The following is a 27,237-nucleotide window of genomic DNA, read 5'->3' as shown; positions in this document are numbered from 1 at the left end:
TTTTCACCTTTAGGATGCCCTGTTATGCCACTTGGGTCACATTTGTGTTGCTTCAAGCGAGTGTGCGAAGATGATTTGGGAACCACACTACAGTCGACTTGCTGGGAATTTCGGGGTCGGGAAAATGGTCACATTACTGCAGAAGTATTTCTATTGGTCGAATCTTTGACAAGATGTCGAGAAGTACATCAGATCATGCACTGCCTGCGCCATTTCCAAATAGACCATCAAGAATCAAGGACTCTATACCCCACTACCTACCCCTAGTCAACCTTGGGAATCAATCTCCATGGATTACATCTCAAGCCTTCCTTCCACTAAGCATGGAAATGATTATGTTTTTTTGCTCGTCGACAGGTTCTTGAAGATGGTAATTATGGCGGCTGCAAGAAGAATATCACAACAGAAGCCACTACTAAAATATTCTTTGAACAAGTGTGGGTACACTTTGGGATCCCATAGTCTATCATATTAGATTAGGATATTAGGTTCCTCAGTACATTTTGGTCCAATCTCTGGTCGATGCTAGACACCAAACACACTAAGTCCACAGCCTTCCATCCTTAAACTGATGGCCAGACAGAGGTTTTCAATGGGATGATGGTACACATTTTGCACATGTACAACTCAAAGCATCCACACACATGGGGTGAGAGCCTTCCCTATGTTTAGTACAACTACAATCGGGCTCTCCACAGCTCGACCGACCACAACCCTTTTCAGGTGGGCTTGGGATTCTAGCCACTATGTCCCATTGATGTGGCCATGCCATTTGCATCTACTCACACAGATTCGGCTCATATCTAGTCTGAAATAGATAAGGCAAACAACTTCATTGATCACATCCAACATATTTACCAGTAGGTCCATGACATTCTGGAGAAATCAAATGCCAGGTACAAGTAGCGACATGATTAACATTGAGTGCCACATAAGTTTCAGGTGGGCAACAACGTCTGGTTTCATTTGTAAAAGAATCGCCTTAGCGAAGCCTATCAGAAACTCAGACCACTCTAATATGCTCGTTACACCATTACCAAGGCTATGGGAGACAATGTATTTGAGCTCAACATTCCCCCATTCCCTGGCTTGCACCCAATTTTCAATGTGGACCGCCTTCGCAAAACAGCTCACACCAACAGAGTTAAATCCAAATTGCATGGAACAAGCTACAACTGATTAGATCATGGAGACACAGATCAAGCACACTCGCCAGCAGAATATCCAACTGTATCGAGCTATCAAAGCAGGCCAACTCCTTCACCAGTGTAAGTCGCTGACTAGGTACCAAGTTCAACAGAAGTTTCCTCATCTCATGGACGAACCCAACACAATGGGAACCATTTTTTCCTAAGGGTGGAGGAATGATCCAAGTGGATATTAGTGGCTACCCAGCAAGTCCACTTGGACCCCCAGCATTATTTCTTTTAGCTTTTCAGTTTCCTTAATTATAGCACAATTTACTATTTTTAGCAGTTTTTTGGGTCCTGAACTTCCGTAGCCATTTTGAGGCCCTAAACAACGTTTTTGGGAAAACTGGGAGCAACATGGGTCCATGGACCGATGCTTCTCTTCCCAAAGTTGTAGTTCTCATATAGGTCTTTCTAACGAGATATTGTGTGCATCAAACAAAGATCATATGCCAAAGTTACGACCCAGGGAAGTTGATGTACCAATTTACCCAAACGGGGCCCATAGTTTGGTGTTTCATCTTCTAGGGTTAGGTTTTTGGATGTTTAGGGTTTTCCATTGTTTCTCAACAATAAATAGGCCTTCGAGCCTCATTGTAACACAATTCAGAGGCATGTAGCCACCACATTCCTTCTCGAAGATAAGCTACCATCGCCCTAGCTGGTTTATTTCCATTTATGTTTGTAAGCATATTTCAGTATTTTACATTAATGAAATGAAGTATTATTTTCACTACATATTTTTGTTCATGGTTATGTCTGTAATTTCTTACATTCCCGTTTAAATCAAAATCATAGGTATTCATAATGGTACTTGTTCATTCTCAATTTGATGAATTTATCAGAAGAAAAATTGGATTTGTAATCCATCTATTATAGCATCATTTCAACCAACATTGTTTCCATTTAGAAACACCTTGAATAACAACTCTATCTCTCACTTAGATGAGAGCCCACAATGTTGGCGAGACCAATGACTAATAGACACACATAATCATTGTGTCCCTTAGGGTCACATCCACTCGGGTGTTCTTTGAGTATGCCCTACTACGACTATTCTCATCTTGGTTTCCTAGCCCTCAAGAATATTAGTCCTCTTGCCCACTCTTGTCTTGGATTCCTTACCATATCCTCAAAGAGTGTCAGATGCCAGATTATTACAGAATCATCCATTCTTTCTTCCAATCTGAAGACAAGAATGTCGTGTCTAACTCTCCCTCTTAACCATGTACGAGTTCCAAGTTTCTCTTCACTCAGAAACTTGCTCGAATTCCTTTACTCATAGGAACCTCCCGGAGCTCACTCTTACATAGGGATTCTATCATCAGTACTTTATAGGGTCTTCTAGTTGACTGACGATCCACGATCTTGATGTCATAAATTTCTTCACGTGTAGGGTTCAACCATCCATCACTTTCCTCCATCATGTCATTCCTTCTTTCCCGAAATCTGTCCTCCTTCGCTTTACATCTGGGGCTTCCTTCATAAACTCATCTGTCTCCACTTTTCTTTAACAGTGATTGCTCTGGATGACATAGTTGTGACATCCTTCACATCTCCCGTTTCCATGATCTTTCACACATACCTAGAATTTTCCAAGAGATCAGACACCAAAAACAAATCACATATTACCTTGTGGTGATGGCCTTCTGCAGTGACATCTTCTTGTAGGCATTAATCATCCTACATTTATGTTGACACATCTCCCAATGATATCCATTGTCAAGGGTCCTCATCTTTTCAGACTTTGATCAAAGTCTATTCATCATTCCGAGAGGTTTCCTGGTCAAGTCTTCCTAATCCTCTAGATGTTGACTATCTTCATCATGGTTGCATGTTTCACAATCTCTTTCTTCCTTATGTCTTTTATTCCTAGGAACTGTCATAGTTCTTCAATGGTCATCAAATACCTCATACTATATTATGAGGACATATTATGTTGATTTCATCTAGTGTGACTTGAGCTGATCTGGAATTTATCTAGGACAAAGAATTAAAGGTATTACAGGCTCATGTACATGGATGTGCCTATGTTACTTATGCAACAAATTGATAAGATTGCTACAATACATAGACACAGAGGCAATTAGAGAAAACATAATAGTAAAACATGTAAAAACAACAAGTTTAATAAGGAGTTCACCCAATGCTCCTAGGCTATGTCACCTGGTCCAGCCTTTTAGTGGTGGCCTCTCTATTATGTTTTCAGGTAGAGTTTTTACAACAATGAGCTCGATTTGAGACTCACTAAATAGAATTAAATCAGTAGGAATGGAGTGCACAGACTCTCCTTATTGAAACTCGACCTCTGTGTGGCTACCAAGAGTTTTCTTTAACCTCTCAAGCCTTCAATGAAGTACACAGACTCTCTGACTCTCTCTAGCTTTGTCTGGCTCGATGTTGCCTTCAGGTCAGATCGGCTTCTATTCTTTGTTATCTACTATTAGCCCCCTGCATCTAGCTAACTCTTGTTTACCTTTGTGTGTGTTTTTTCTACTTCTGTCAGGTCACAGCTTTAAAACCACTCTGTCCTTTGGGTTGTTCTTTGGAATGTTCATTTCTGCTTCCGAGCCTTCTGGTTTCCTTACCTCTATTCGTTTGAATTCCTCTACTCTGCATCATCATTACTGGGTAACGCCTCGCAAGGAGGTGGCCACCTGTTTCCCAACAAACTTGGTGTCAAATTCCTTGAATCATTTTTTAATGGCTATTAATTCTGTTTGCTTCAAGATCACTCACGAATCATGAATTGTTTTCCAACTCATCATCCACGTCAGATTTCAAATCCCCTGTCATCTTGCTTTATGAATTGTCAAGTCCCGACAGTCATCAGGATGCATCTTCGCCATTGATCAAGCCCCCCTAGATCCTACAGTCATCCTTTATATCGAGAGGAGAAGTCGCACAATGTTTACCCATCTGATGTGGGCAGTTTTCTCTCTCATCCGCCAAATGCATGTCACTCGATGTGTGGAATCGGGTGGGACTCAGTCAAAACTGCTTACCGCCTCGAGGCCTTCCGATATCTTGCAGATTTGTGGAATCCTACGCTACAGAACTGAATGCGTTACTTTTTCAAATTTTATAGTGATTTTAGGTCCAGGTGCTTCAGGGATTTCCTTGACTGAGGGGGACGCCCTGCAATACGTGATTAGCACTTTAGCACTAATCACGTAGGACAAACCAGCTACATTTCTTGATTTAGCCTCCAATTTTTCCAGTTTTCACCAGCGCGCGTTACCATGGGCCAATGGTTTGGGCACTCGACTGAGGGTCCTCATTGCTTCTCTCTGGCCACAACTGCCGCTATTATGAGGATTCCTTCTGATAGATTTGATTTTTCTAGGACTTTAGTCTTTTAACATAATTTGAAAGAATCATTAAAACTTAGAGAGTGTTCTAGGATCCAATTGGGATCATAGCCTTCTCACTAAAAAAGCTTTTGGAATACCAAAAGTTGGTTTTCTTTTAAGCATCAATCAAGTGAGGGTATTGCTTCCCGCTTGCTCAATTTCTATCCATTTCGCACTGCTTGGTTTTGAACCTTTGAGTCCAATCCTGAGGTATTCAACATCCCCTCTCTGCGTAGTTCTTACCTTCCTGTCCAGAATTGTATGTTCCTACAATTGATTAAGATGTTTAGGCAATAGATCATAAATGGAAGGAAATTGACTCAGCTCTTCAGGATATTCGATTAATGAAGGTTCAAATTGTGTCAAGCTGTCTACATTAACAACTGAGTAGATGTGCATGTAAGCTGGTAGATTAAGGTGAAAATCATTCTCACAAATTTTCTCAAGTATCTTGGAAGGTCCATACCTTATTGGCTTTAGTTTCTTACCTTCACCTTGTTTTCTTTCTTTGCTGATATACAGCTAGACTTGATCATCAACTTGGAAAATATTCTCCATCCGATGCTTGTAATGCCTTGCCTTGTACTTGGCTTGGCTCTTTTCTAGCTGTTCCTGTACTGCTTGGTGAATCTCTTGGATTTGTTCAATGAACTTGGTTGCCTTGTCCACATCACCGTGTCCATTAACTGTTATCTCTTTACCAAAGACAAAATCCAAGGGAGACCTTGGTGTGAAACCAAAACAGGTCTTGAAAGGAGATCACTATGTAGAAGAATTTATAGCTCGGTTGTAAGCATGCTACACATAATGTAAATGTTCATCCCAAAGTTTGGGATGCTTGCTGCAATAGCCTCTAAGCAACTGGATCATTGTCCTATTGACCACTTTTGTTTGGCCATCTGTTTGCGGATGAAAATTCGTGCTCTTCTTCAGCCTGGTGTCCATCAATTCCCAAAAACTTGACCAAAATTTCCCAAAAAATCGGGTATCTCGATCAAATACTATGGAGTGGGTAATCCAAAATGGACCCATACATGCTGGAAGAAATTTTTTTCAGTTTTTTCAGTTGTAATCTAATTTTTACAAGGTACCAAAATACACATTTTGCTGAACCTATCCATAACAACATATAAATAGTCATGACCTTTCCCAGATTTAGGTAGTCCTCCAACAAAGTCCATGGAAACACTTTCCCAAGTATGAGAAGGAATTGGTAGTGGAGCATACAAAAGTAGTTTTCTATTGTTGGGCTTGCTTTTAGCACACATGGTTCACCCTCTTACATATCTAGAAATTGTCTCATTCATTTTTGGCCCATAACAAAATATTTGCAATTATGCAATGGTTGTACTTACACCAAAGTGACCTCATATTAGAGAAGTGTGTGCTTCTCGAATTATCTTTACTCTTTTAGTTTGTGGAATGCATGGCTTCCCAAAATGATACAAGAGTTGGTGCTTAACATGATAATCCAATTCTTCTACTCGTTTGCATTAACTTAAAGTTGTATATACATCTTTAAAATCTATATCTTGAGCATATTGTTCAATGTAGCTCTCGTGCAATACTAAATTATGCTTAAGTATAGTAGATGCATTTATAATTGGTCTAGACAACATATCTGCAACTTTATTGTCTATGCCCTTTTTATATCTGATGACTAAATGAAACTGTTAAGAAAACCCATCCATCTATAGTGCCTTGATTGCTGCAACTTAGTTTGGGAGTGTAGATATTGAAGTGGTTGATGATCAGTATGTATAACTATCTCTTTTCCCATTAAGTAATGTTTCCACTTTTTCACACTCTGTACTAATGAATACAATTCTTTATCATATGTAGGATAGTTAACTACTACAGAATTAAATGTCTCAAAATGATAACATATGGGTTTACCTGTTTCAACTGTTTCTTCACATATCAGTTCTTCAGACTGAATTTCATCTCGTTCCTTCACAAGAAATTGTTCCTGTGTTGTCACAGTTTCAAACATCAATGCATTACTAAGTTCTTTATGCTACAATAAATCACTTCTTCTCTCATTTAAGAGACATTATCCATCCTCCTTTACTTCAAAGTTTTTATCTTCTGAAATATACTCTTCCATACTTCTAACAGCTTCAAAAGATTGCTCATCCTCTACAAAACCAGTAATCACATCAAAATTATTAGATTGAACAATACAAGGTTTTACCTTTTCTTGTTGGTCTGCATTTGTCCAACAGTTCAGAAAATCATCAATAATTCCTTCTTCTTCACCTAGAACTTCACCCTTCTCTAGTTCACAAATGGGCACTTCCATTTCTGATTCAGCTTCTCGGAGTTCTTCAGATCTCAAATGAATACCTAGTACCTATTCAAGCTTCATCAGCTCTTCTGCTAATTGCATATTCACCTGTTGACTTCTCTTCTCTTGTAGCCTTCTCTGTAATTTATGCCACCTCACTGGCTTCTTCCTCAAGACCCAACCTAATCTTTGGTTTCCTTCAAGTATCATCATCAATAAATTGAGTTGTTCTTTCATCTCTGCAATCTCTTTGTCAACTTCCTCTTGACTCATTCTCTTGCCATTTTCCTTGGCATCCTCTTTCTTCATAATTCTTTTGTTGAGGTCTTCTTCAGAACCTCTAATATGACTATAAATATCCATCTTCTTCTCTATCTTTGTGAGCTCCTTACTCACTTACTATGAGCTGCATTAAAGATTCTACAACAACGACTCCTCCCTGCTACCACTTACCTCTCCAAGCTTTCCTCTGTACTCAGTCTTTTGGAAAGCCCTCGGTTCTCTATCTCTGGAACCTCCTTTGAAACAATTTCTCTACCCCTTTAGGCTTCAACTCATCTACACCTCTCAAGAACACAATTGTCCTCTTGTATTTCAATCACCATGAAATACTTGGTTCTGACCACTTCTTCTTTCGCTTAGAAGTCTTACCAGCTTCCTCCATTACCTTAGCAATTCTACCCACATCCTTTGCGGAATTACCTTTGTGATCTGCAACAATACCTCTGCAGTAACAAGTCTCCTTCTTTCTACATATGCCTCACTAAGCTTCTCTCCTCTGAGCTCAATCTTTCATCATTTCTCTAGTTCTTTCGTTTGGAACCAATTGAGAACTCTTCACTCTAGTTTGTTGCAATCTTCTCACCTCCTTATGCTGTTACCTGTGCATCAATATAAAACCCACACACTCTCCAATATTCAAATCAAATCAAACAAAACATGTCATCTCAGCTTCAAGATCTCTGCATGATCTTGTTCCATCATTTACCTGTACTTTGAATGGATTGTCCTATTTTTCTTGCATATGCAAGTTCTACTGCACTTCATCTCTTTGTGCCTACTATTTATTAGATTAAAAGCTGATCTCCCTTTCCTACATACACATCTTAAAAAACGTCTCTATTCTATGTCCTTTTCTACAAAATTCCCTTATTCTGTTCTGCTATCAAATTTTTCAATCACAATTATGCTCTGATACCACTTTGACATAGGATTACCCCTGCTTTACCCACAGTGTGCATATGTCTATGCATATAGCTGTCTGTCCCAAAAATTTTAATTTTGTATTGAGTTAAATATTCATTTACTAAGGTTTAAGACCCCATTAATAAATCCCTATGCAGAATGATTTATTAAACCTAACATAGACTAACCCTTAGTCACATTCACTTATGGGGACTCGATCAACCCTTCTAAGCCTTCAATTACATTTCATTAACCCAAATATATATGCCCGCATATATAATTAAACCACTCTTTAACATTGATTATACCATGGACTTAACCCATAAACCTTTATATCCACACTAAATCATTATAAGCCATATACAATGGAAATACCCATAAAGCATGCATAACATACCTTTTCTACACTTTTCAAAGCCTCTGCACAGTTCCCTAGATTTCCTTTATCGCTATTGCAATATCAGGTTCTTCGTGATCACACTAACACATGCCTCTTAGGACTCCTTCGCATCTGATATGCGATCACACTGTCGGATTTCAAACACTACAAAGTACGCCATATAACCCTATCAGTTCCACCATACATCGCATGTCCAATTCATTCACACCCATTACAACCCCATTTAACATTTGCGATGTGAATAAATCTCTGTCGTTGATCTTCCACCATCAGATCAACTACTGATGTCTTCCCGATTAAACAAAACTTGCTCGACAGTCCTTTTTTGTTGATCTACACTTAGTGGATCCGACAATCCACAACGATTTTGGGTTAACAACTTTCCCGAAACTTAACCAGCTTTACAGACCCAATGGGAATTATAAACTCCCAATCTATTAAAGTTTGGGTCCGATTTCTTAGTTAAATTCTGATTACTTTAGCACCCGATATTCGTTGGATGATGAGATCTCTCTCCTGCAGTCTGTGGGTATTCAACATACACACGTTTTAACTTCCCTTCAAACCCCAAAGTTGACTTCGATCTAAATGTTGAATTTGGGATCGACGATTAGGATTAAATACAGGACTTCAACCCTGATTATCAACAATTGTACTTCCTACCTCTGCATTCGATCTCCGTTGTTCATCCCTTTTGGATCTCCGCTGTTCATTCTCAACAAATCTCATACGTTGTTCACTCTGATATAACAACTATTTTGCATTCACTCTTCATCCATCTCTTCACCTTGGATTTGCACCATTTCTTTAATGTTTATGTTGTTTTGGGTTTTTCAAAGGTTTTTTCCTTTCGTTGTTTGCTACTCGACTCCCTCCTGAGATTAACTTCTACGAATCTTCACATCAATATCATTCCAAAGCTTTACTCTGATCCTTCAATTGGATTCAACGATCCATTATGCTTCCTCTGAACCATTCGGCTTCCTCTGTGTAGTATTCCTACCTCTGTCTGCAACCTCTATTAAATAATATACAATTCACACATATACTATAATTAAATTACTCTACATGCACACATACTTGGAACGGAGTTGATGTATTAATAAACAGGTAATTACATAAGAGTCTTTTTCTCTTTGGCATGATCTTCAATATCAATGGCCTCTATTTTACAGTCTACATGTAGGCTTACAATCACACTATAGCTAGCACTATCTAACCAGCTAACCATCTAACCATATAATTGTCTAACTCCTCTTCTTTTCCTTTTGGCTTACATTTATACAAAGGGATTCTAAAACCAATTGCTGGTTTAGATCCATAAATTCCTCAACAAAATCCTAAATATCTTCCTCATCCCTAAAGATCCTCTCTAATCCATAAATTCATGAACTGACTCCTAATCTAATATTTACAATCAATTCTCAATCCCTCAATCTCTCAACTATCCTAAATCTCTCATGTTCTCCTACATTCAAGAACATTTACAAATATGCCTCACAATATTCAATTACATCCTATTCTCATTAAAATCACTCAAAAGCCTAAATATTTACATTAATTCCCACTTAGGAAACCAACTTCCTTGAAAACACATGACCCCCTATGTCTACTAAAATACAGTGTTTTTCCTTGGGCTGAATGCTCCTGCATCACATTGGATGAAGAAATTGAGTTCGTGCTGCACCTGGACCACTAGCAAGTCGATTCAAAAATAATTGAAAGTCTCACATGTAGACTTCTATAAAATTATTGATCAATTCTATAGAGTGTCTAGAGATGCAAACGAGTGAGTATGTTTCCTTTAGTTTTGAAATAGAAAGCAACTAAATTAATCTAATTTGATGTGATGCTAAAATAAATTTTAAACACTAGCTGACTTGCCTCCATTAATCCATAATTTTCTTCAAAATGAATATAATTTTCCTCATGGCCAACATCAAACTCGGATCACCTCTCCAAATGCTTGGATTCATTCATTAAAACCTAAGATTTTACATCTCATCAAATATCTCAGGATTCTAACAAGAACATAGGTTGGACCCTCTTGTTTACAATGAATTTATCAACGTCCAATAATAAATTTTTTTTTTCCGCAACAAAAGAGGAAATATATTTGTAGCTACATGAATATGCAAATCATATCATCATCGTAAGTTCAAAATAAATATCATGCATATCATGCAACAGGTTGATGTTGCATTGACTATTAATTAGATTATTCTCACAACTCCCGCCCACACAGGTCCACTGCATCCTTAAGGCTAGATCTAGATCTTAAATATGTGCAACAGATTGGTGAGGAAAAATAATTTCATATGTTTCCATGCATTCTCTAATCCGTTTTCACTGTGAAATCAAATTTAAACTAATCAACTATGATTTGCAGCAGTTATGCATTTTCACCTCCTCTGATGATCTCTAAACAAACACAGTGAATAGATCTACTCATAAAAATACAATTTACTCACATAAATAGTCTACACAATATAATCTCTTACCCTAATCTATTTACAAAGGTATAAAAGTCAAGGCTCTCAAAAATATTCTTGGACTTTCCTTGAGGGATTCAATCTAGTACCCACTCTGATACCAACTTAGAAAAATGGAGAGAGAGAATTTTTCTAAACAAAAAAACTTCATATCTTTAGTGATCATGATGGTTACATATACATTTGAATAGATCACTAACATCAACAAGATGACTCAAAAATGACACAACAAAAGCTCATACATAGGAAAAAACAAATTCTAGATTAACACCTCGAGATTAATGAAAACCTATAATACACTTGGAAACATTACTGCCAAGTGATTTCTCATCAAGATTTCTATATGAATACTTATTTCCCAAAACCTATAATACACTTGGAAACATTATTGTCAAGTGATTTCTCATCAAGATTTCTATATGAATACTTATTTCCCATTTTTTTCTTTATTATGGATCCATAGGAAAGGTAGATTTGCAGTCCACGATGAAGTAGAAACTTGCACACATGGGTTGATCTAGGTGGCTCCAAAGACACTCAAAGATCCAAGAGGGCTCATGAGAAGTTCAAAAATTAAATTTCATCTAATGCAATGAAGCTAGAGTCAGAACGAAGATCTCATCACAAGATTTCCAATGGTGCAAATGACACCTCAATCTGAGTTCGCATGCGAAAGTTATTGCCAGTCAATGTTTTGGTCATATTAGGTCCATTAGACAAATTTGGTAGGAGCACCAACTAAATTTGGAGGTCCATTAAATTTGGGAGTTTGACTAAATTTGGCGGCCACTAAAAAGGCCACAATTTGGAACTTATCGATGATGGATTACGGTGGCCGGAATTGGTGAATTTGTCGCCTCTTTATTTTGTCGGTGACCTTAAAAATTTGGTAGAAAAAAATTTCTTAAGTTGTTTAAGAAAAAAAAAAAAAAAAAAAAAAAAAAATATATATATATATATATATATATATATATATATATATATATATATATATATATATATATATATATATATATATATATATATATTAAAAGTGGATGGCAGGCTTCCACCCTATCAACAATCATGGATATATACTAATATAAGGGTCTGGGTACGCAGCTCTGACCTAATACACTGCACACAACCCAACCGAATACTATATATATATATATATATATATATATATATATATATACATATATGTGGGGGCGCAGTGAGAGTTGAACCTGCACTAGCCAAGTGGCCTAGCCCTCCCTATGTAGTGACCACATATCCTAACCACCGCCCAATTAAACTAATTCCATTTCCATAAGTGAAAATGCCAGTTGTTTAAAATTAGAGTGGTGGGTTCGGAACCCGGCTTGCTTCTCAACTACAACCCTAGCTTAGATGCACCCAAGCAAAACAACCCACTGGACTTTATTAAAATTTCCGCTCACATCATGTTATAAGAACCCTGCCTTGAAATTTTCTTGGGGGAGACATGAGGAGCGCACATGGATGTTGAGGTAGCAAAACCATGCTTGGCACAAATTTCAAGGAGAATATTCCTTAATGTAGAGGAGGAATCTTGGAGATTCCCTAGAGGGAAAATTTTCATAGTGGGAGAATCATGAAAATTTTATACTTATTCTTCTCAACTTTCCATAGGGAACATGATGGTGTCATATATTTCCTCATCTTAGCAACATAATTTCAAGTAGTCAGTGGTGGAGAATCTTTATGGAATCATGAGGAATCTAAAAGATTAAGAAGAGTCTTTTCAGTAGAAACCACATAGGAAAAAATATTCCTAGCATGTTTCGAACCAGCTAGTGTGGTTCATCATCGGGGCCAGATGAAGACCCAGATCATGGCACAAACTTAAATAGAGGGCAATGTAAAGACCGAAAGATCATATAACGACTAGTTTATGAAAATTAATATTTTAATCATGATTGTTAAGATCAAATAATATTCCTAGACTCAAAACGTTGACAAAGCAAAAATGGAAACTGTGGAATATCCAAGTATAAATTCTAAAAAACATGACCATAGAAATCTACAATCCATAATAATAATAATAATTGAGAAAGATCAAAAAATGTAAAAGTTAATCAGAAACAAACAATGCAAGTCAACTAAATACAAGGAACATAGTAAAAAAATAAAAATAAATAAACAATAAGTAAATAAAATAAAACAAAAAAATAAATAGGATACCAGACCTGATTAATGAGTCAAGATCCTATAACAAAAATAATAATTAAATGAGACTAAAATTAAAGCAAAAAAATCAAAAGGGATGGTAAAATTATATATATAGATATAGATATATTTATATTTTAACAGCTAGTTTCCAAAAAATAATATTTTAATAATAATTATTAAGATCAAATAATAACGACTAGCCCGTTATTATTAACAACTAGTTTAAGAATAACAATATTATAATTTCTAATCATTATTAAAAATAATACACACACACACACACGTATATATTAATATGGATATTTTTGATATTATAATGAGATATATAAGAAGTTTATGAGCATAGAGTATCGAATGATAAAATTATATTATTTGAAATCCTCTGAATTTGCTAAAAATGCAGTTCTGCCTACAGAGGGCCACCATCATGTCATGTTTTTGCAAGACCAGAATTGTAGATCGAAGGTTCTCTACTCGAACCATTCACTAGCCACCACCTTTTTTCATTTATTGGTCTTTCGAATGATTGGGTCACGCGATTGTCCTTCGCGAAGGTGCGCAGTGAACCAGAGATCTGATGACCTGGGTGAACCAGAGATCAACGGTTAGAGGTTCATCAGATTCTAGGAAGCCTCGAACCTGACTGACCTTTCTTTTGCCTGATGAACTATGATTGATTGGATGAGATATGTGGGCTTGGTAGCACTGTAGGGTTCTAACAAGACCTCAATCGGCTGAACCCTTAGTTGGGTTGCAGAATTTTCCTCAACCAAGGTTGGTAGTGAATGGTTGGGTTGTCTGAGATTAGTAGTGAGGTGGTGAAAAGAGTTGGTTGTTTCGTTATTTGAACAAATGATCGGACTTCACAAATAAATACAAACTCTAGTGGTTTTCCCTGCGGTGCATTGGATATTTTCGTTGAGGTGGTATGCATATGTGAAGCTTCCCCGTGATGTTGTGCAACTTACTTCAAGGGATCACATTTTTACTGAGTAGCAAAGAACTGCACGCATTCTGAAACAATAGATTTTACATACCGGAATACTTCAGGTATATATTGCAATGGAAAACCAACACAAACCAACCAGATCTAGCGAGGCAAAACAATGATATCCACAGATTCGCGGTCACAAAGCCTAGATCTAACATTCTGGTAATATAAAATGACGGCAAACATCCTACTACCCAGCTAAAACGTTTGTCTACTCGGAATAGACAAATATAAGAGGTGTAAAGCCAAAATTTCATGTGGGGAATCCTTTAATGATTTTTCATTGTTCCTTAAATACAAACTCTGGTGGTTTTCTTTGCGGTGCAGTGGTTCTTTTATCTTCGGTGACCTCGCAAATTGATAATTGTCTTGTGGCCATACATTTGCAACTTCGATCTTCAGCATATCCCTATGGTGCGATGGTTCTTATGTCTTCGGTGGTTCACATTTGAACAGACTTTGCATTTAAATACAAACTCCAGTGGTTTTCTCTATGGTGCAGTGGATATTTTCCTTGTGGTTGCTGATATCAACTGCACACATTCCTTATCTTTCTTTAATACATATCTGCTTATATATTTTCAAGTATGAATAATTCACCAGAATTACTAATGATTACCAAACGTAGACCTAGCACAGTTACTCTACAGAGCCTTTATGAGTATATAGAGTCTTTAGAGAAACGTAGAGAAGAAAGAGAAGTCAAGCTACAAATGGAGTCAGAAGCCATGACGAAAAATAAATTCATATCTCTTGAAGACAAGATCCAAAAACAAATAGAAAATAAAATAGAACTATTAGAGAATAAAATGGAGGCAATGGAGACTAGGTTACAGGTTATAGAAAAACAAAACCAAGATGCGAACGAAACATCCCAGCAAGGAGATGTTGATACTTTAGAGAGTCAAAAAATGAAGGACATGACTAAAGAGCTTGTTGGGTCCCTATAATACTAGTGATTACCCCATTACTATTGTAGTTGTACCCCTTATTAATATTGTTGTGCCCCTATTGCCCCCATATTCTTATTATTGTGCCCCATAGAATCCCTCTATTGTTATTTTTGTGGCTTTATATTATTATTGTTAGGTCAGCTGGGTTATATTGTGACTCCTTAGACTCCTATATATAGAAAGGAGGTTTTGTCATTTGAATCATCCAAGAATTGTTTATTTATGTAATGTAAAGGAGGTTGACCCCTCGAAGAGGCTGAATTCTAAGACGTTGATCTATCTTTTCTATCTTTTCTTGAGCTGGTTTCATAACATTTGGTATCAGAGCTTTGGATTCTAGGGTTTCGCTGCTCCAAACAAGTCATCGTGGCATTTTTGCTATACATTTTTTCTGCGATGTCTCAGAAACTAAAGAAAAACCCGTTTGAGAAGACATCGTGCTGAATATCGAGTCTGAATTTCAGAGATTGTTACGCTATATTTGCGGAGATATGATCTGAGGAAGTTGGTCTTTTTGCAGACTCCTTAATTAGATTCCAAACAGGTGACCTGGGGAAAATCATCATAACTTTTTCCTTGAGCACTGGATTGAAATTTCGTAAGAATTTGCAGAAAGAGGATGAACTATAGTTTCTTGTATACATTTTTTAGAGCCAAAGGACGAAACAGTGACTCGTGGCACGTCGTAAAATTTCGCTCTACTGAACTAGTCTATGATCAGGTCACTGTGGGAGATTCCGCATAACTCTTCCTTGGTGAATCCAAATTGGATAAGACTGGTGGCATTGGAAAGAGGACACAGAGGGCTACCGTAGGTTACAATTGTAGAAATGGATGATATGAAAAGAGAGAGATACATTAGAGGCAATATCGAGCTCCTACAAAGTGAAAAAAAGGTGTGTAGATTCTTTTAAATTTTTCCTTAAGAGTGGTTTGAAAATTTATTTTGAAGGAGTTCAAAGGGCTAGTAGAGCATTATTATCAGTAACTGATGCCCCGAGGAAAGAAAATTCAAACACCTAGTAAGGAACCTAAAAGCTCTAGCATGACTCATGAAGAAGGAGAAGAAATGTTATATGATATATCAAAATTACAAGAACAAGTGCAACAAGTGTCACTTGCATAAAAAGCAATAGAATCTAAGATGGATGGTTTAAGGAAAGATGTCGAAGCTAAGATGGATGGTTTGAAGAAAGGTGTAGAAGCTAAGATGGACTGTTTAAAGAGAAGTGTAGAAGCTAAGATCGATGGCATGGAAGCTAAGGTGAATGGCATGGACGCTAAAATTGATGGCATGGATGATAAGATGGAAGAATTTAAGATAAATATGAATAAGTTGCTACAAGAAATGGTCACTAATGGTGAAAGGGTACTAAAGGAAAGTAATGATGAGAACAAAAGAAATGTTAATCATGATTCCATAGACTCTAATGTTGGATCAAAGACTCACCATATTCCAAAAGTCGATATGAGGAAGTTTGATGGCAAGGATCCCACCACATGGATATTACAGATGGAGCAATTATTCGATCTCAATAATGTGAAAAACACACAAAAGGTACGTATGGAAACCTTATATTTGGAACCAAATCAGTTTGTATGGTATCAATGGATTTTCTCTCATAAACAATTTATCACTTGGGCAATTTTTACAGAAGAATTGATAGCACATTATGAGGATACAAAAAGCAACACTTTTTTTAGAACAAAAGAAATGTTAATCATGATTCCATAGACTCTAATGTTAGATCAAAGACTCACCATATTCCAAAAATCGATATGAGGAAGTTTGATGGCAAGGATCCCGCCACATGGATATTACAGATGGAGCAATTCTTCGATCTCAATAATGTGCAAAACACACAAAAGGTACGTATGGCAACTTTATATTTGGAACCAAATCAGGTTGTATGGTATCAATGGCTTTGCTCTCATAAACAATTTATCACTTGGGCAATTTTTACGGAAGAATTGATAACACATTATGAGGATACAAAAAGAAACACTTTTTTTAGCCAATTAATAAGTCTCAAACAAAAGGGTTCAATAATGGAGCACATTGAGGATTTCCAAAAATTGAACATAAGGGTAAAAGATATTCCAGAGGATCATAGGATTGATGTGTTCATAGGGTCTTTAAAGGATAATATCCAACATGATTTTCACCTTTGGGAAGTTGATTCATTAGAGAAGGCATTCAGGTTAGCAAGAAAAATGGAAAGCAAAATTATGGCAACCAGGAAGCATACCACTCACAACTATAAAGACGGAAGTGTTGTTGCCCCTAGTCTTCCACAACCTATAAGGTTGACACCACAAAAATTGGAAGAAAAAGAGCAAAAGGGCTTTGTTACAATTGTGATAGCAAATACACTAAAGGTCATAAGTGTGCTGAGAAGAAATTATTCTACATAGATTGTGAAGAGGAAGAAGAAAAGGAGCAAGAAAGGTCAAAAGAAGAGGATATACTCCAGGAACAAGGCCTAGATGAAGAATAAATAAATCCAACCATATCTTGTAATGCATTGGCGGGAATTACCACTCCTCAAACCATCAAGATAGAAGGAAAAATCAAGAAGAAAAAGGTAATAGTGTTGATTTATTCAGGAAGCACCCACAATTTTATTCATTGTAAGGTAGCAAAAGAATTGAATTGCTTCCTATATCCAGCACCAGAGTGTCAAGTGATGATTGCAAATGGAGGAACAATAAATTGCTCTGGAAAATGCCATAATATCAAGCTATCCATGGGAGAATATGTATTGACTAGCCCAATGCTTTCCATTCCAATGGGAGGTGTTGATGTTGTACTAGGAGTCCAATGGCTACAATCCTTGGGTACGATAGCTTTTAATTTTCAAGAACTTTTCATCAAATTTTCTACGGAAGGAAAGGAAGTTGAATTAAGGGGTATTGTAGGGAAACCAAGAAAGATAATCAGCTCTAATGGTATGACAAAGCTTCTAAAAAAGGAGCAAAGAGGTGTAATTGCACAATTATGTTCACTAGATGTTTCCACATCGGAATCATCTATTTCTCTAGATCTCCAAAAAGTCCTGGACAATCATTCCAAGGTATTTGAGACTCCCAAAGGTCTCCCACCTATGCGTGATCATGATCATGCTATTCATATGATTCCAGGAAGTGTTCCTCCAAACATCAGGCCGTACAGATATCCCTATGTCCAAAAGAGTGAAATTGAACGTATGGTTGCAGAAATGCTAGAGGCTGGTATAATTCAACTGAGTCAAAGTTCTTTCTCTGCTCCAGTAGTATTGGTGAAAAGAAGGATGGATCATGGCACATGTGTCCGGATTATAGGGAGCTCAACAAGCTCACTATTAAAGATAAGTTCCTCATTCCTGTCATTGATGAATCACTGGATGAATTGCATGGATCAATTTACTTCACAAAGTTGGATCTTCGTTCAGGATATCATCAAATCAGAATGAAGACTAAAGACATTCCAAAAACAACATTTAGAACTCATGAGGGTCATTATGAATTTTTGTTCATGCCTTTTGGCCTTACCAATGCACCTTCAACATTTCAAGGTTTGATGAATTCAATTTTCAAACCATTCCTTAGAAAATTTGTGTTAGTATTTTTTGATGATATACTAATCTATAGCAAGTCTTGGAAGGATCATGTTGAACATGTTGACAAGGTGCTACAGCTATTGGAGGAGAAACAATTATATGCAAAAAGATCCAAATATTTCTTTGGAGTCCAGGAGGTGGAATATCTAGGTCATATTGTATCTCATGAAGGAGTTAAGGTAGACCCTAGAAAAATTAAAGCCATTAAGGAATGGAAAATCCCCACATCCATAAAGCATCTGCGAGGATTTCTCGGGTTGACAGGGTATTATCGCAAGTTTGTTAAGAATTATGGGATAATAGCAGCACCTATAACAACATTATTGAAGAAAGATGCATTTTCATGGACTCTGGAAGCAACAAAGGCATTTGAACATCTTAAAGAGGCAATGTGCCAAGCACTGGTCTTAGCTACACTGGACTTCACAAAAACCTTTATTGTGGAATTTGATGCTTCAGGAAATGGAATTGGTGCTGTTCTAATGCAAGATGAAAGACCCATTGCTTTTGAAAGTCGTCCAATCAAGGGAAAGTTTTAAAGCAAAGCTATTTATGAGAAGGAAATGTTGGCAATACTCCATGCACTTAAGAAATGGCGACCCTATCTAATGGGAAGACACTTCAAGGTAAAAATGGATCATGATAGCCTTAAATACTTTTTAGAACAAAGATTATCCTCTGAAGAGCAACAAAAGTGGGTCACAAAGATGTTGGGTTATGACTTTGAAATCATCTACAAAAAATGGAAGCAAAATGTGGTGGCAGATGCACTCTCAAGAAAGGATGAGGATGTGGAAGCATTGTTGTGCACCATTTCTATTATCCAACCAGATTGGATAAACGAAGCAAGGGAGGAATGAAAGAATGACATGGAAGTGTGGGCACTTATTTGAAAGTTACAACAAGATTCCTGTGCGTCCGATACATTTAGCTGGAAAAAACGATTCGTTATGGTACAAAGATTACTTATACCTCTGTAAGAATTCCCAGCTAAAACAAAAGATTTTTATGGAATTGCACACTTCTCCCTTAGGAGGGCACTCAGGATTTTTAAAAACTTACCACAGGGTTAAGAAGGAATTTTTTTGGGATGGTCTTAAATCAGATATTCAAAAGTTTGTGGTGGGATGTTTGGTTTGCCAACAAAATAAAGTTGAAACAATTAAGACACCAGGTCTATTACAACCTTTATCCATTCCAAGCCAACATTGGGAGGAGGTTTCAATGGATTTTATCACAGGTTTACCCAAGTCTGAGGGAAAGAGTGTCATCATGGTGGTAGTTGATAGACTTACCAAGTATGCACACTTTTGTGCATTATTACATCCATTTAAAGCTAGTACAGTTTCTACTGCATTTATGGAAACAATTCAAAAGCTACATGGAAACCCAAAGATTATTGTAAGTGACAGAGATCCCATTTTCACTGGAAATTTTTGGACAGAATTATTTCCTTGTCTTGGTACTCAGTTAGCTCATAGTTCATCTTATCATCCTCAATCTGATGGGCAAACTGAGATAGTAAACAAATGTTTGGAAGGATATCTTTGTTGCTTTGTATATGATAAATAGACACAATGGGTCAAATGGTTGCCTCTGGCTGAATGGTGGTATAACACTTCCTTCCATACGGAAACAAAAATGACCCCATTTATGGCACTTTATGGGTATCAACCACCATCCATCACATCATATTTAAGAGAAAATTCTAAGGTTCAGGCAGTGGAACATCACATCGAACATCAACAACAAGTCCTCCAACTCTTAAAGGATAACCTCGTGTTGGCACATAATAGAATGAAACAACAGGAAGATCAACATCGTAGTGAAAGAAGTTTTGATGTAGGTGATTGGGTATTCCTACGGCTACAACCATATAAGCAAATGTCCCTCAAGCAAGCTAAGAAGGATAATAAATTATCACCAAAGTATTATGGTCCGTACAAGGTGTTGCAAAAGATTGGTACTATGGCATACAAATTGGAGCTTCTTGCAGCTTCTCGATTGCACCCAGTTTTCCATGTTTCATGTTTAAAGAAGGTTATAGGTGACAAGCTCCCAGTTTAAACAATATTGCCAGAACTTGACGAGGAAGGAAAAATTATATTGGAACCGAAAGCAGTCATAGAAACAAGAACTCGACAGCTACGAAATCGATCAATTTCAGAGTATCTTATCAAGTGGAAGAACTTATCCGCTGAAGATTCCACATGGGAGGATGAGAATTTTATGCAGAAGTATCCAGAACTACTCAAGCATTGAGGACAACACTTTTTTGAAGGAGAGGGGCATGTTGGGTCCCTATAATACTAGTGATTACCCCATTACTATTGTAGTTATACCCCTTATTAATATTGTTGTGCCCCTATTACCCACATATTGTTATTATTGTGCCCCATAGAATCCCTCTATTGTTATTTTTGTGGCTTTATATTATTATTGTTAGGTCGGCTGGGTTATATTGTGACTCCTCAGACTCTTATATATAGAAAGGAGGTCTTGTCATTTGAATCATCCAAGAATTGTTCATTTATGTAATGTAAGGAGGTTGCCCCGTCGAAGAGGCTGAATTCTAAGGCGTTGATCTATCTTTTCTATCTTTTCTTGAGCTGGTTTCATAACAGAGCTAGAAGAAAAAGTTAATAGCCACCTCACCCTAAATAGTGTGGCAAGTAAATTAGATATCAAACCAATTAAAGATGAAATGAAAAGATTGATAGAATTAGACCATGAGAGTAACAAAAGGGCCTTGAACCTTATAATCTTTTGTTTGAAAGAGGAGGTGGAGAAGGATACTATAGACATAGCCCAGACCAAATTACATAATAGATTACAAATTGAAACAACGTGTCTCACAAAAGCAACAAGGTTGGGGAAATTAAATGAGAATAAATGAAGGATGATCTGAATAAAGGTGAGCTCTACTGACCATAAGTATGACATACTTAGTAAAAAATCAATTCTAAAAGGAACGAGAATATTTATAAATGAATATCTCATTCTAGAAGATCAAGCAGAATTAATAAAGGAGGTTCAAAAGGTAAAAGAATCTAGGAAGGAAGGAAGATGGGCAATAATAAGAAATATAAAATCCATTATTCAAGATAGCGATAAAAAAAATAGTAATAAATAGCAATTCAACATGCTCCAGATTCTTTCTTGGAATTGTTGGGGCTTTCCATGGAAGAAAGGCCCAAAGCTAAGTTGGATCTTAAATGATGTTGATATTATATTGCTTGTTGAAACTTGGGAGCACGAAGAATGTAAGGTCCCTGACATAGATGGATTTGCACTATAGTCTACCTGGAACAAGCGATCCTCCCATGGAGGCATTGGGGGTATAACTTGTTACATTAAGAAGAACATCTCCCCCCATGCTAGGATTTAAAAAAATGACACTTACATCCAATATAGTTTGATAGATATTACTGAGAGTAATTAATAAAAATAACTACATAGCAATCTGTTATTTCTCCCCCATCAATTCTAACTTCTATAGGAAAAATAATCTAGATAAAAATAGTCCTTATAATGGTTTAGAGAATGATATTTCTAGCATAAGGAACGAAGGTAATATCCTTTTAATGGGTGAATTTAATGCTTGAACTTCAAGAAACCAAGCTATTCTTCTACGCAATAATTCCAACCCTCATCCTTTTTGGTTAGATGAAGACCTTACACTGGCTAGCCGTACAAAAGGAGCTCTGAAGACCTTGGGGAGAATTTTTTTGGGTCCGAGTTAATCAATGTTATAGCTCTGATACCACTTGTTATAGATCTAACCCGAAAATACTATAGATCTGATATAAAAATATAAGACAATGCAAATAAACCCAAAAATAATATGAAATGATTCTTTATTGATATAAAACCCTTAAGGTAGGGCAACACCATACATTCACTCCTTAAGGAAGGAGAACAATCCACAAGCCATATGCTTGTTCATACAATAATCCTTGAAATTATTCCTTGACGTGGAGTCTCTAGCCTCTATATAGGCCTCATACATACAATACCATGGGTCATTACCATGGTTCCCTCATACCATCAAACTAATACCATGGGCCCATTACATTATTACTAACTACTTGTGGTCCCTTACATGATATGGGTTAGCCACCTTATTTATTGCTATGGCCCATCCCATTACTACATTATTACCTTGGGTACCTCCCTTGGTACCCCATATTATCCCCCCTAGGTATATAACATTCCACCACCCTTAGCATGTTTTGTCCCCAAAACATGGGAAGAACACAAATAATAAGATCTACTCAAAAGAGTAGTCCACTAGTACCATGCACGTGCATCTAGCCATCCAAGAGAGAGGTGAACCCTCGGTCTCGCTGGTGCCTTGCTCGCTTGAGATGAAAGTTGACCGTGGTAGCTCTTCTATGTTGATGTGTAGTAGGTGGATCTTCGCTCCTCTCTATCTATCCTACAGGGGTTGTTGTCCGTGTGGCTAATTGGATGCCATCTTGATGGTTGTCTTGCGGGTTGATGATATGTTGAAGTTTTAACCCACGGTGTCTTTTTCTTTAATTGACCTTGCTGTGGTGCCTGTTGTGGTGTCTTCTTTTCCAATATGACTTCAACCACTGAGCCCTTATCTGATGTACCTGTAACCTTTTATGCTTCAACCTCTGTTTGTGTTTAATTGTCTATCATCACTAGCTCATCATCTAATATGTCAGACCCTAGAACATCTTCTACTTCAACGTTCGTGGACTCTCCCTGTTTACTGATGGAAATATCCTGTAATGTAATTTTATTCTTTTTATACCAGAGCTTCAGTAATTTCTTCTGCACATTAATATTGATAGTACCCGCAGATTCCATCCAAGGATATCCTAAAACAACATCCATATTATCCATCTTTGAAGTATAAAAATCACCATGCAACACATACTTATCTATAGAAAGCTTCAAATCCTTATAAATTTGAACATCCTCATCATCAACCTGTGTATTTTCGATTTGTTTTGCTAGAATTTGCAATTTGTTTGTCAAATTAACATTGATGAAATTATGCTTGCAACTAGGATTTATAGAAACAATGATTTTCTCTTTCTGAATCAATCCATGAACCTACAATAAGGATATACCAGTAGGAAATAACCCCATATGTTTCTCCTTATCTTGTTTTCTAGTATGAGACCATCGGTCTAAAAGGAATTTTTCAAATTCTTCATTAGGCAGGTTGTAACACTTCTTTTGGTTAAGTAATCCCCACCATGTGGCTACATCATCTCTAAATAGTTGCACTACAGGCCATTTCCAATTGTTTTTCCATAACCTCTTGTATTATTTTATGTATTCTTCAATAGTAGGACCATTATCTTTTCCTGTAAAATATAGAACCACCATGAAGAAGGTTTTGAAAAAAATTCACTTACTTGGCGAAAATTTGAAATGGCCACAATTCCGTCAATATTGCTCAGAATCCCTATTATGACCTATTTTTAGAAATGGAACAACCATTCTGCATCTTCTCATGTGGTATAAATCCTGATCTATGCGTTGGAATTTCAGATCTGTGCTGCTACTCTCCCACCGTCACCACAATTTCTGCAAAAAAAAGATCATTTTAAATCAGCGATATCGCCCTCATCTAGACTCCGATTCGACTTTTTTTTTTAAATTGAGTATTTTTTCACAAAGAATCCAGATCTTCAATTAGGTATTGCAGATCTTGCACCAGGACGTCCATATTTGTGCTGCAAACTCGTTGCCCTGAAAATTTGTCTGCAACCCCCTGATTTTTAGATTAGTGATATCTCCTTCATCCGGATTCGATTCGACCGATTTTTTTTTTGAAATCGGGTATGTTTTTACATAGAATCTAGATATACAAACATATTTTGCAGATCTTACACCAAAATGTTATATCTGATCAGCAAACTCGCCGCCCCTGAAATCCTGCAAAATTAAAAAAATTCTCCACTTTTTTGCCCAAGAAAGTGCTCTGATACCACCTGTTATAGATATAACCTAGAAATACTATAGATCTAATATAAAAATATAAGATAATGCAAATAAACCCATAGATAATATGAAATGATTCTTTATTGATATAAAATCCTTAAGGTAGGGCAACACCATACATTCACTCCTTAAGGAAGGAGAACACTCCACAAGCGATATGCTTGTTCATACAATAATCCTCGACATTATTCCTTGACATGGAGTCTCTAGCCTCTATATAGGCCTCATACAGACAATACCATGGGTCATTACCATGGTTCCCTCATACCATCAAACTAATACCACGGGCCCATTACATTATTACTAACTACTTATGGTCCCTTACATGATATGGGTTAACCACCGTATTTATTACTATGGCCCATCCCATTATTAGATTATTACCTTGGGTACCTCCCTTGGTACCCCATATTATCCCCCCTAGGTATATAACAATCAAGCTCTGTAGTGCTCAGGATCTCATAATTTGTAATGGTCTAAAGAAGTGGCCCAATTTTGGCTAAATGACTTGCATCTATGGGCTTGGTAGCAGTGTGGTAGACTATGTTATTTCCGATCTCCCTTTATACAACAAAATAATAAATTTTGGCATCTTAAATGACGACAAACTTGACTTTGATCATAGGCCTTTACTTATAACTCTCAATTTTGTCATGCACATAGATCCCATAGAATATTATCCTTATAGCCAAAAGAACTTAATCTTTGATAAATATAAAAATGATCTCTTTTTAAATGAATTAAGAACTAATTTTATTCCTTTATCTAGTATATACAACATAGAAGAACTCTATCATAATTTTACTACAACCCTCTCATATTCTACTAACAAGTTCTCATTTGAAGTTTCAAGTAATAAAATAAATAGAAAAACTAACCCATGCTATGACAAAGATTGTAAAAGTGCGAGGAGAGCAATTAAGGAAGTTGTTGATGAATCTCTTAAAATTCACAAGATAAAAATATACAAAGCACTAACTAAAAGTAAAAAAAGGGAGTATATTGGTAAAAGACAAGAGAATCTCTTACACCTCTCTAAGGTAGCTCCTAAGAAATTATGGAGGTAGATTCTAACTAGGAAAACTAAAGATAATAATAAAATTGTTTACACGACTAGAATTCATATCTTAAAAAGCTTTATGAATCTCCAAATGTTATGGATAACTATGAAACCCTACTCACAATGAAAGAAGCTTTCTCATTGGAAGACATTTATTTTGGGGTTAATCGCCTGGTAAGTGGGAATATAAGGACATTGAAGGTTACTAGGTGGAAATATTAAAAATTGGAGGTCTTGTCCTCATCTCCCACATCCACAAGCTTTTCAATCAAGGAATCAAGCAAGGGTTCCCTAAACCTTGGAATCAGAGCCTGATTATCCGTATTTTTAAAAGTGGGGATACAAATAACTCCTCTAATTATCGAACAATTATGATCAACCCTCTCTTAGCCAATTGATATGGTATTATTTTGGAAAAGAAGTTGAGCATTTGGCTTGAAAGTGAATGTAAGCAGGCTAAAGGCCAAGCATATTTTAGAAGGAAGCACACAACAACAAATCAACTCGTTACGCTTAGGATCATTGTGGATGAATGCTGCAATGATAAATCCAATATGTTTTGTCTCTTTATGGTCTTTAGAAAGTCTTTTGATACAATTCCTAGCAACGACTTATGGAATAGAGTAGAAGAGCTAAAGGTTCCTTTCGATTTGAGATCTTTCACTATAAGTTTATACGAGAATGTAATTGCCAAGTTAAAGAGTAATGAGGGGTGGTCGAAATATATTAAGTGTAATATCGGTGTTAAACAACATTGCCCCCTCTCGCCTACCCTATTTGGCATTTACATCGACAAGATAGAAAGTTGTTTAGAGGAAGCAGGTTGTGCTAGCATGATCTTAGTTGGGATAGTTATCATCATTCTTCTCTATGCTGGCGATGTTGTTGTTCTTGCAAGGTTCCCATCTGATCTTCATAAGAAACTTAGACTGCTTAAGGATTTCTGCTCTACCATGGGTATGACTGTTAACACTAACAAAACAAAAGTTATGATTATCAAATCCAAGAAGGACACTTACGCTAATTTTATGTATGACAATAGTGTTATTGGGAAAACTAGTGTCCATTCAAAGCTGCTAATCCCACTAAGATGGGTAGCTATCTTAGAAACAAACAAACTAAAGTCACTTGTGTTTTCCTTTATGAGAGATAGATGAGAGAGAAGCAGAGAGTACCAACCTTAGTCTTTTGGCTAGTCTCCTTGCTCATTTCCTCTCTCCTTTGATAGAGATTTCACCACTCCTTTCTCACTTGTCCCACTTCAAAGAACACCTGTAGAGTCAAAGCAGAAAAATACGATCAAAGCATAGAGATCTATAACCATAAACAATGTAGGATCAGAGTACATTAACCATATAAATGCATATACAAATACAAGATTCAGAGATATACAAGCATATGGAGGAAAACTCAAATAGCTTTATTGATAGAAGTAGTAGAAGAGAGTATTAAAACCAAGCTATCTGACCCAGAATCATGCTCCTAGCATAAAAGCCTCTTCACCTCATACAAAGCAAGATCCCCCAACAATGTCTTCAAAGAGAAACCAACAGAACTTCCTTGCAAATTA

The sequence above is a fragment of the Pinus tabuliformis genome, chromosome Q (genome assembly GCF_031772625.1).
Source record: "Pinus tabuliformis cultivar Carrire ecotype Pingquan chromosome Q, CPIR1, whole genome shotgun sequence".
In the NCBI taxonomy this organism is placed as follows: domain Eukaryota; kingdom Viridiplantae; phylum Streptophyta; class Pinopsida; order Pinales; family Pinaceae; genus Pinus; species Pinus tabuliformis.
Note: the sequence above shows the minus strand (reverse complement) of the source record.